The sequence below is a fragment of the Salvelinus sp. IW2-2015 genome, linkage group LG11 (genome assembly GCF_002910315.2).
Source record: "Salvelinus sp. IW2-2015 linkage group LG11, ASM291031v2, whole genome shotgun sequence".
In the NCBI taxonomy this organism is placed as follows: domain Eukaryota; kingdom Metazoa; phylum Chordata; class Actinopteri; order Salmoniformes; family Salmonidae; genus Salvelinus; species Salvelinus sp. IW2-2015.
Window position 1 is genome coordinate 32946376 of NC_036851.1, and position 12406 is coordinate 32958781.

Consider the following 12406-nt stretch of genomic DNA (forward strand, 5'->3'; position numbering starts at 1 on the left):
GATATGCCCCATCTGTCAGGTTGATGGATTATCTTGGCAAAGGAGAAATGCTCACTGACAGGGATGTAAACAAATTTGTGCACAACATTTGAGAGAAATAAGCTTTTTGTGCATATGAAACATTTCTGGGATATTTTATTTCAGCTCATAAAACCAACACTTTAACATGTTGCGTTTATATTTTTGTTCAGTGTAATAAAGTAAAGTATACAGTGAACAGCAAATAAAAGCAATAAGATACATTGAATCTTTCAGGGGGAAAAACACCAACCACTACAGATTTATTTCAAAATAATGTATTTTTATTGTTTGGAACAGTTTAACATACAGCTTAGTTTGGATGAAAAAACAATCAAAATGTTTTTATACATACTCAATACATCAAAAGTAGTATTTTATTTTTCCTTAATCCACTTGTGATTTTTTAAATCACAAATACTGCTTAATTAGCATGGGCATATCTATGCTTTAGGCAAGATATGCCCAGAGCAGAGCCTTTCATGCTGGGCTGTGTAAATGCAAAGAATTTACCATTCAAGCTGCATGTGAAATATGTAAAATTGCCTCTTTTCCTGTGACCACTGACCAGGCTACAGTAAAAAACAAGATAATGTTGGCATCTCAACCTGACCTGGTACAGTACATTTAAGGAACAGAGGCCATCTAAAAGTACTGGGACAGACCACTACTGCTACTCCTTCTCTATAATATCTCAAGGCCAGGGTCAGCTAGACTACACTCTGGATCTCATGTTCAGCTCTTATGACGGCACTCAGGCGATGATCTTCTTGACGTAGTTGCGGACATTGACGTGGAGCTGATGTGAGGTGGCACTGAAGATCTGTGGCCAGAGACCTGGTCTCCTCCGATCCATTCCACAGTGCACGGTACACAGGCAGAGTGTACCTCTGTTTCCCCTGGGAGCAAGATACAATGAAACAATCTATTCATATATTATTGCTAAGATACTACTATTTACATGATGTTTAAAGACACTAATCTAACTTTAAACTGACATCTTATATCATAAATATATACATTATATGTACTATAATAAAACAGTAAACTGGCCTAAAACACTTGCTTGACAAATACTGTAATTGATGGTTGAGGACCAAATGCATTTGTTTTTCTAACCTGGCAGCTGAGGAAGCTGCGCACATGTTGATATCCTGGCTGGTGCTGATTCTTGGCAATGATCTGGGCCCAGCGCAGTCGTAGCTCAGCGTTGTTTGACTTCACGATGTGAGGGTACTGCTCCTACTGTTTCTCTATATTACCTTATCAAAGTCAAAGTGAAGGTACATGATTGGTGTGACTAATTTCAAAAGTACTTTAAGCACATCCAGACTTACAGGTGCAAGGTACAAAACGTAAAGTAATGAAATAAAGAATAGATAGATATCCTCACACTGATGAATTGGGGTGAATCACATACTGGTAAATCACATGTACAGTACCAGTCAAAAGTTTGGACACACCAACTCATTCAAGGGTTTTTCTTTATTTTTACTATTTTCTACATTGTATAATAATAGTGAAGACAACAAAACTATGAAATAACATATGGCATCATGTTGTAACCAACAACAAAGTATTAAACTAATCAAAATATATTTTATATTTGAGATTCTTCAAAGTAGCCACCCTTTGCCTTGACAGCTTTGCACACTCTTGGCATTCTCTCAACCAGCTTCATGAGGTAGTCACCTGGAATGYATTTCAATTAACAGGTGTGTCTTGTTAAAAGTTAATTTGTAGAATTTCCTTCCTTCTTAATGCGTTTGATCCAATCAGTTATGATGTGACAAGGTAGGGGCGGTATACAGAATATAGCCCTATTTGGTAAAATACCAAGTCCATATTATGGCAAGAACAGCTCAAATAAGCAAAGAGAAATGACAGTCCATCATTACTTTAAGACATGAAGGTCAGTCAATGCGGAAAATGTCAAGAACTTTGAACGTTCTTTAAGTGCAGTCGCAAAAACCATCAAGCGCTATGATAAACTGGCTCTCATGAGGACCGCCACAGGAAAGGAAGACCCAGAGTTACCTGTGCTGCAGAGGATAAGTTCATTAGCGTTACCAGCCTCAGAAATTGCAGCCCAAATAAATACTTCAGAGTTCATCAACTGTTCAGAGTTCATCAACTGTTCAGAGGAGACTGCGTGAATCAGGCCTTCATGGTCGAATTGCTGCAAAGAAATCACCACTAAAGGACACCAATAAGAAGAAGAGACTTGCTTGGGCTAAAAAATACAATCAATGGACATTCGACCGGTGGAAATCTGTCCTTTGGTCTGATGAGTCCAAATTGGAGATTTTTGGTTCCAACCGCCGTGTCTTTGTGAGACGCAGAGTAGGTGAACGGATGATCTCCGCATGTGTGGTTCCCACCGTGAAGCATGGAGGAGGTGTGGGGGTGCTTTATTTAGCATTCAAGTCACACTTAACCAGCATGGCTACCACAGCATTCTGCAGCGATACGCCATCCCATCTGGTTTGCGCTTAGTGAGACTATTATTTGTTTTTCCAACAGGACAATGACTCAACACCTCCAGGCTGTTTTAAGAATGGCGCCGAAGGAGATGGCAGTCGTTTTACGATCCTGTAACCAATTGTGCTATTGTGTATGTTTTCTCGCGTTATTTGTAAGTTATTTTGTACATAATGTTTCTGTCACTGTGTCTTATGACCGAAAAGAGCTTCTAGATATCAGGACAGCGATTACTCACCCCATACTGGAGGAATACTTTTTCCTTCAACAAGTCAGACAGGAAGGATTTACTTCAGATGCCAGAGAAGGCCCTCATCCCCATCATATGCAGGAGAAAAAGACGGAGGTATTGTGGACGAAGATCCGGGTGCCTCGTTAGGATCCGTCGCCGAGAGGGTAATCTACCTTTACCATCGGTCCTATTAGCCAACATACAATCAATCAATAATAAAATAGACGAACTACGATCACGTATATCTTACCAACAGGACATTAAAAACTGTAATATCTTATGTTTCACAGAGTCCTGGCTGAACGACGACATAACATATAGCTAGCGGGTTTTAAGCTTTTTCGTCAGGATAGAAAACTGGCCTCTGGTAAGACAAGGGGTGGCAGTCTATGTATATTTGTAAACAACAGCTGGTGCACRAAATCTAAGGAAGTCTCAAGGTTTTGCTCACCTGAGGTAGAGTATTGCATGATAAGCTGTAGACCACACTATTTGCCAAATTAGTTTTCATCTGTATTTTTCGTAGCTGTCTACATACCACCACAAACCGATGCTGGCACTAAGACCACACTCAATGAGCTGTATACGGCCATAAGCAAACAGGGAAACACTCATCCAGAGGTGGCGCTCCTAGTGGCCAGGGACTTAATGCAGGGAAACTCAAATTCATTTTACCTCATTTAACTCATCAAATCCGTTTTACCCGCGAGCTGTCCAGTGACACAAGCTTACCAGATGAGCAAAATTACTTCTATGCTCGCGTCGAGGCAAGTAACACTGAAGCATGCATTAGAGCATCAGCTATTCCGGATGACTGTGTGATCACGCTCTCCATAGCCGACATGAGTAAGACCTTTTAAACAGATCAACATTCACAAGGCCGCAGGGCCAGACGGATTACCAGGACGTGTACTCCGAGCATGCGCTGACCAACTGGCATTTTCAACCTGTCCCTGACTGAGTCTGTAATACCAAGATGTTTCAAGCATACCACCATAGTCCCTGTGCCCATGAACACTAAGGTAACCTGCCTAAATGACAACCGACCCATAGCACTCACATCTGTAGCCATGAAGTGCTTTGAAAGGCTGGTCATGGCTCACATCAACACCATTATCCCAGAAACCCTAGACCCACTCCAATTTGCATACCACCCTAACAGATCCACAGATGATGMAATCTCTATTGCAYTCAACAATGGCCTTTCCCATCTGGACAAAAGGAACACCTACGTGAGAATGCTATTCATTGACTACATCTCAGCGTTCAACACCATAGTGTCCTCAAAGGTCATCACTAAGCTAAGGACTCTGGGACTAAACACCTCCCTCTACAACAGGATCCTGGACTTCCTGACAGGCCGCCCCCAGGTGGTAAGGGTAGGTAACAACACATCCGCCAAGCTGATCCTCAACACGGGGTGCGTGTTCAGTCACCTCCTGTACTCCCTGTTCACTCATGACTGCATGGCCAGGTACGACTCCAACACCATTATCAAGTTTGCMGATGACACAACAGTAGACCTGATCACCAACAACGAGGAGACAGTCTATAGGGAGGTCAGAGACCTGGCCGTGTGGTGCCAGGACAACAACCTCAAGACAAAGCAGATGATTGTGGACTACAGGAAAAGGAGGACCGGGCATGCTCCCATTCTCATCGACGGGGCTGTAGTGGAGCAGGTTGAGAGCTTCAAGTTCCTTAGTGTCCACATCACCAACAAACTATCATGGTCCAAGACAGTTGTGAAGAGGGCACGACAAAGCCTATTCCCCCTCAGGAGGCTGAAAAGACTTGGTATGGGTCCTAAAAATCCTCAAAACGTTCCACAGCTTCACCATCGAGAGCATCCTGACTGGTAGCATCACTGCCTGGTATGGCAACTGCTCGGCCTCGAACCGCAAGGCACTACAGAGGGTAGTGCTTACAGCCCATTACGTCACTGGGGCCAAGCTTCCTGCCATCCAGGACCTCTATACCAGGCGGTGTCAGAGGAAGGCCCAAAAAATTGTCTAAGACCCCAGCCACCCTAGTCATAGACTGTTTTCTTTGCTACCGCACGGCAAGCGGTACCGGAGCGCCAAGTCTAGGTCCAAAAGGCTTCTTAACAGCTTCTACCCCAAAGCCATTCTACCCCAAAGCCATGAGCTTCTACCCCATTAGCCATGAGCTAATCAAGAGGCTAGCAAAATCCCTCTTTTATGCTGCTGCTACTCTCCGTTTATTATCTATGCATGGTCACTTTAACTCTACCTTCATGTACATATTACCAACAATGTTTTTCTTCTTATCTTCTTAAAGCTTTGTTGGTTAAGGGCTTGTAAGTAAGCACTTCACTGTAAGGTCTACACCTGTTGTATTCGGCGCATGTGACAAATACAATTTTAATTGATTTTGTAAGGCCTATTTGACCAAGAAGGAGAGTGATGAGTGCTGCATCAGATGACCTGGCGTCCACAATCACCCAACCTCAACCCAATTGAGATGGTTTGGGATAAGTTGGACCGCAGAGTGAAGGAGAAGCAGGTAACAAGTGCTCAGTATATGTGGGAACTCCTTCAAGACTGTTGGAAAAGCATTCCTCATGAAGCTGGCTGAGAGAATGCCAAGAGTGTGCAAAGCTGTAATCAATGCAAAGGGTGGCTACTTGTTACGGGATTTTTGTGTTTAATGACTAAAATATGTATACATTGGACTTAGAATTATAACTAAACAGAATACTACTATATTACTGTAAGAATGAATCTTATTATAATCATAATCATAATGTTGAATGTTATGTGTTCCTTGTTAGAAAGAATGGGTTTATCTTCAGACAGGCTAGAATGATGTCTCTACCCAGGGAGGGGAAAGACCTTGGGTTGGTTGTAGATAGTTTAACAGGTGGCAGACAGTAATGAGAACTGTACTGTACTGCCATTGTATCCRRGWGGAGGATGGACATTAAAACCTATGACATCATCTTTATTATATAACCTGATGTAAAATGTATTATGATCAGTACTCTCGAGAATAAACGCTATTGATTGATTGATTTTGAGACTGGTTTCTGTCCATTTAATGCTGATAATTATCTTACAAATTCTTATCTATGGGCAGAGTGTTTTAATTGAATTGGTTGATAAACATAGGAATGAAATTCCTTTAACAAGTTGGTCCTTAGAGCCGGAACTCAAGATCTGCCTCTGTCGTTACAAGAAACTGCTGAAAACGTGCACGGGCGGATCCAGGATCCGTAAGACAAAGACCTGACCTCTGACTTGAGGGTTTATTTCAGGCCAGTGGTGAACTGGTACACGACAGAGTGGTGACGAGATCCAATGAACATTGCTTTTCCCAGTCAGCGACAAGGTCAGTAGCCTATATTCTCGATTCTGGGGGGAATGATTTAAGTTATCCTTGATTTAATGTTCTAAAATGTTTAGAATTTATCAATAATAGGACCTTTGCTATTCCAACATTTACATTTTACATTTACATTTACATTTAAGTCATTTAGCAGACGCTCTTATCCAGAGCGACTTACAAATTGGTGCATTCACCTTATGATATCAGTGGAACAACCACCTTTACAATAGTGCATCTAACTCTTTTAAGGGGGGGGGGGGGGGGGTTAGAAGGATTACTTTATCCTATCCTAGGTATTCCTTAAAGAGGTGGGGTTTCAGGTGTCTCCGGAAGGTGGTGATTGACTCCGCTGACCTGGCGTCGTGAGGGAGTTTGTTCCACCATTGGGGTGCCAGAGCAGCGAACAGTTTTGACTGGGCTAGCGGGAACTGTACTTCCTCAGAGGTAGGGAGGCGAGCAGGCCAGAGGTGGATGAACGCAGTGCCCTTGTTTGGGTGTAGGGCCTGATCAGAGCCTGAAGGTACGGAGGTGCCGTTCCCCTCACAGCTCCGTAGGCAAGCACCATGGTCTTGTAGCGGATGCGAGCTTCAACTGGAAGCCAGTGGAGAGAGCGGAGATCCAATGGATCTCCATTGGATACATACAATACATACATACAAACAGATCCAATGGGTTTTGTATGACCGATACACAGAGACAGGTCCGCAAAAGACTTGGGGCAAGGTGCACTGCCATAATTTAAACTAATCTTAGTCATGAGAGGCAAGTCCCGAGATTAAGCTGAGATACTAAAACAGGTGTTGACAGGTGCAGTCGTGTTGTGCGAATAGGACAGCCATTAATTCAAAAAGCATACCTAAATAAAGTTCTAACCTAAGCAGTCTATCTGTATATGGGAAGTAGTCTGACTATGAAACGGAGCGGTAGATATATTAAAATAGGTGAGGATATAAACTAGGCTTTGTGAGGGAAGGGTGGTCCTGTTCGGGCAAGGTGACTGCACTTATTCAATACTGAAAGAAGTATCAAAAAAGGTGGAGAGGGAAACCAAAATCTATAAATCTGAGATAAAAGCCAAATCTATAGACAAGAGTTCCACGAGAGGGGAAACCTAATATAGCGGAGTAAGATACGAGATATTAACTTTAAAAGTCCTATGCACAAAATAATAGGTTATTAACTGGGACTTACGCCCCCGGTGAAATAGCTTATATTTGTACGGGTAAGATTTAATGTCCAACAAATGCAACGCTATAGATAAAGTTTCCAAACGGGAGAACAACCAAAATAACTAGGTAAAAACTAACGGTAAAAACAACACATACATAGATCATAGAAAATTATAATAATAGGACCATAGCTACTAGGAGCGGCAAGGATTTATTAAACATGGGTAGTAAATTCTCCAAGGAGGTCCCGGAATGGACGGGAGTTTGCGACTACAGAAAATTGTAATAATAGGGTTATTGGCTCCTTTATTCCAAAGTGATGGTGGTTCAGGGGTTAAATAGCTGCCTCCCAAGCTTGAGACCGACTTCAATTCACGGTATATGCTCTGACTAAAATCTGTGTCTTTTAATTGTAATTAAACCATTTGTATCTTTTGCCTGAGAAAATACGGTCGTTAGTGTCGGTATAGGATATAACTGAAACGTTTTAATAACTTGTTTAGGTTAAAATGAAAGACTAATCTAATTCTAAATGATAGCGATGCGCTTTCGATGTGATACGTTGTGTTGCCTCAATGATCTGCATGAATAATGTATTGAGACGTGAGTCGTATTTATATTACTGAATCGTGACAGTTACCTAAACCTGATGAATTCTAAAGTAAACGGAGAAATACGATAAAGTTGTGCCCATCGGAATGTTATAATTATTATCGATGACTGACATGCGATATAAATTTAGCGAAGTATATGGTACGTTTACATTTTGGAGTAGAGAAAGTTGAAGAGTTGATTTTACTTTTACGATAGTTTTGGTGCAAAACTCAGTTGGAGTAAGTAGATGTTTTTGCCTAGAGGCAGGAAAATTGTTTGTGTCATTTAGAGGGAAAATGCGTGCATTATAGCTTTGAGCCACGTTTCAGAAGTTGTTAAAACTTCCAAATAGAATTTTATAAGTAGCTGAATATCGTCAGAGTAGTCTAAAAAATTGCTAGGTGGCCATCACGGATAGTTGGCTATAAGAGGAAAGTCAAAATAGTTGGATCGTAAAAATTTATGATAGCTCTTTATTGATTTTTAGTTCGAATATCTAGGTAACATCAGTGAAAATTAACAGAAAGTTAAGGTATACTAACATGCCGGTGGAGCTGATTAAATGTTAAAGGGTACCCGTTAATCACAGTTGTGTGTCTGTGTCTAAAGCAGGCTACTCTATCAACCATTAAGGAAATTAAAACTAATGATTTGAGGGTGTACAATATACTTATTTATAATTGCTAGGTTTTGTTTTGTAGTTAAACGTTGGGTTTGAGGGATTTCCATGTGTAAATATCTTAAAGGGACACACTCGCATATGGAAATTAATTTCAAGTTTCATAAATACGTTTTTTTTTTTTTAGTAAAGGTTCTTTATTTGTATAATATATAATAACACATTTGAAGTGGTGTATGGCTGATGGCTTCTGAGGTGATACAAAATTAATATTGTGGGTATTGGTGGAGGATGAAAAGTCACTAGAGGGCGCCATTGGTCAACTTATGGAGGTTCATGTTATTGTTAGATAAAAATACAGTGGGCTCCTGAAGGAGATATCTCATTAGTACAGAAAGCATATGATATGGTTAGCATTCGTTTTGGCCTCATTTGATCATAGTGTGAATAGTATAAAGTGGCGAGCTATCTGTGGTGATTCAGGATTATTGACAGGATCGAGATAACCTTATTTAACCTATGTAAGGACTTTAAAATTGCCACCATAGACATTTTTTGTTTGTTTGTAATTCCATGGGTTTCAGACAACAGAGAGACACTTAGTTAATGTTTGGGACCAAGCTACAGGCAGTGAAGGGGACTCAAGCCCAGTATAATCAGTGGAATGCGTCCCGAGATAAGCCGTACCATTACACAGAACTTAGTAGGGTGGGTGCGAGCAGAGCAGAGCAGAGAGATAGGAGTGGCACAGACTGGGTCACGGTTACTGAGGGAGACAGAGGGAATGAAAAACTTAGTTGGTTTCAGGAACTAAGGGGCAGCACTGATAACTTTTAAAGTAGATAAGACACTTAACAGAGAATTGTTAGGTTGATCCAGTATTATACAAGGCGGAGCCAAGTATAAAAGGGGGGATGGTCTAGGATAGGATGGGGCCTATTGGATAAAAACTAAATATATATATATATTATATTTTTATAATTCTAGCTAGAACAAATGAGAAACTGTTTGTTAACCAAACCTGTATGTCCAAGATTTTATGCTCTACAGGAGAGACTACAGGAGGGATTACCGACATGATTGGGCCAGGGGGCTGGGTCTGGGTCCAATCACCTGAGGAGAATAGGTGGAATGCAGCCCATTGGGAGGGGCCATACCAAGCACTCCTTGTGACTGCATTCACCGTGAGAATAGCTCACGGAAAGAGGCTACCTGGGGCATTTCACACTTGTAGGAGGGTAAGACACACTGACACTGTCGAACAATCACAGGGTAGGACAGAACCAGAAACCAACAGGTACTGGGGCCAACTCTTACTGAAGATTCCCTTATACCCGACCTTTCCCCGCTGTGAGCGTTCATAGAAGTGAAAGTATGGCTTGGCCTCTGGCGGTTGATATGTTCTCTGGAGAGGGTGGGGTTTTACAGGGGCGCTGATTGGTCTGAGCTGTCTTATTGTGGGAGCCATATTCCTAATACACCCACACCCCAGCTGAGTATGCAGAAGGTGGTAACTTGAACCATGGTTTCGATGATGAGAATTTTGTATTAACCAAGCATAAGAGATCCCTTGATCTGGATAGACAGGAAGTTAGAGTGGAGGTTGGAAGGATGTCTCAATGGAGTTTTATGTAGACCAAAAGGGGTCTCTGACTCCTGGGCAGTCTAGGACTAGGAGCCATTATAGAATTTAGGCTGTGTAGGTCCCCGTGTGGTTCATGGACACAGGTCATAGCTCACACACGTAGAGAGAGCTATGTAACCCATACATCCAATTTAGGAACAGATGGAGTATAGTAAGGGTTGGAGTTTCTGACTGTGTTCCCGAGCAGAGGAAGTATTGTATAAAGGTATGAATTAACATTAAAACGGTAAAGTCCCAGGATTTCGGGTTATTGGTATGTTGGCTTCGACCAGTTTTCAACTGATACTATGGTACCATTCCAGGTGGCAGAGGTTAGAGCTGGTAAGGAGACTATGGTCGGCCAGAGTTCAATTCATCTCCCTAACACCACGGACATTCCTAGTATAAACATCCAGGGTAAAGGACCTGTACGAATAGTTCAGACAATTACCTTAAAGAAGTGATAGAGGTGGAGACTGGGTTTGGGGATTCCAACTTTGGTTAAAAGTCTGTGCTACTGCCAAACCACAGCTGACCACCATCTCCTTTCCATTTGATGGAATTGATATACTCAGGGGAATGGCCTGTATGATAAAGCTGTTCATGAAGGCAGGGAAGCCAGACAATGACAGTTGCTTTGATCTGCATAACCTTTATCCCCATGTGCCCATTACCTCCATTCCTCCTTTCACAGTTACAGAAGGACACTATTATTATAGGGCCTGGCACATTACAAACGGATGGGATGAAGAGGAAGTAAGACCTGACTGGATGGTTGACTTCCAGGGATTTCAGTAAGATAAAAAGGCCCAGAGTGGATGTCTGGTTGTTATGTGGAGGATGAGGTTGGGGCCTGACCTGGCTACCAATTGGACCGATAGTATTTATTTAGACATGCTTTTCACCCTTATCTAAAACGAGGACCTAGAACCAGGTAGAAGAGAGAGGAGGAGTGATCCGTCCGGATCTTTTGACAATAGTATTTACATAGGATAGTATTGGATATGTTATTGGCTGAAAAGGGTGGCGTGTGCGTCTTATTCGGAGCAGAATGTTGCACATTTATTCCTGATAACACAGCTCTGACTGGGTTGACCACCCTAGCTCATGAATTGGCAGAAAATTCTGGGGTCGATAATTCTCTTAAAAATGGATGTGACAGTATGTTTGGGGAATGGAAAATTGTCATAATCACTGTGTCGTGGGCCAATTTCACCTTATTGAGTGTTTTGATTCTGTGTGAATGCTGTTTGATTCTGGGTGTGAAAGGTCTCATTTCCAGGACTCTGGAGAAATCAAGGACAATATTGAAGATTCCAAGTTCTGACCAGTGGGAGGATGAATACTGGTCCCAGACCGAGGATGGATCCGGCTACTTTGAGACATTATAAATATTAGGTCCCATCTTGTGTTGATGCTTTGATGTTAGACTGTTCTTTGATGAACCTTATAGTTATGATTCTGATGTACAGTGGGGAGAACAAGTATTTGATACACTGCCGATTTTTGCAGGTTTTCCTACTTACAAAGCATGTAGAGGTCTGTAATTTTTATCATAGGTACACTTCAACTGTGAGAGACGGAATCCAAAACAAAAATCCAGAAATCACATTGTATGATTTTAAGTAATTCATTTGCATTTTATTGCATGACATAAGTATTTGATACATCAGAAAAGCAGAACTTAATATTTGGTACAGAAACCTTTGTTTGCAATTACAGAGATCATACGTTTCCTGTAGTTCTTGACCAGGTTTGCACACACTGCAGCAGGGATTTTGGCCCACTCCTCCATACAGACCTTCTCCAGATCCTTCAGGTTTCGGGGCTGTCGCTGGGCAATACGGACTTTCAGCTCCCTCCAAAGATGTTCTATTGGGTCAGGTCTGCAGACTGGCTAGGCCACTCCAGGACCTTGAGATGCTTCTTACGGAGCCACTCCTTAGTTGCCCTGGCTGTGTGTTTCGGGTCGTTGTCATGCTGGAAGACCCAGCCACGACCCATCTTCAATGCTTTTACTGAGGGAAGGAGTTGTTGGCCAAGATCTCGCGATACATGGCCCCATCCATCCTCCCCTCAATACGGTGCAGTCGTCCTGTCCACTTTGCAGAAAAGCATCCCCAAAGAATGATGTTTCCACCTCCATGCTTCACGGTTGGGATGGTGTTCTTGGGGTTGTACTCATCCTTCTTCTTCCTCCAAACACGGCAGTGGAGTTTAGACCAAAAGCTCTTTTTGTCTCATCAGACCACATGACCGTCTCCCATTCCTCCTCTGGATCATCTCAGATGGTCTTGGAACTTCAGACGGCTGGACATGTG

The 12406-nt window shown here is 42.1% G+C and overlaps 1 pseudogene; it reads right to left on the reverse strand.

Moving 5' to 3' along the window:
* Nucleotides 1-232: 232 nt before the first annotated feature.
* LOC139022590 (aminopeptidase B-like) lies at nt 233-2913 on the reverse strand (annotated as a pseudogene).
* Nucleotides 2914-12406: the final 9493 nt, after the last annotated feature.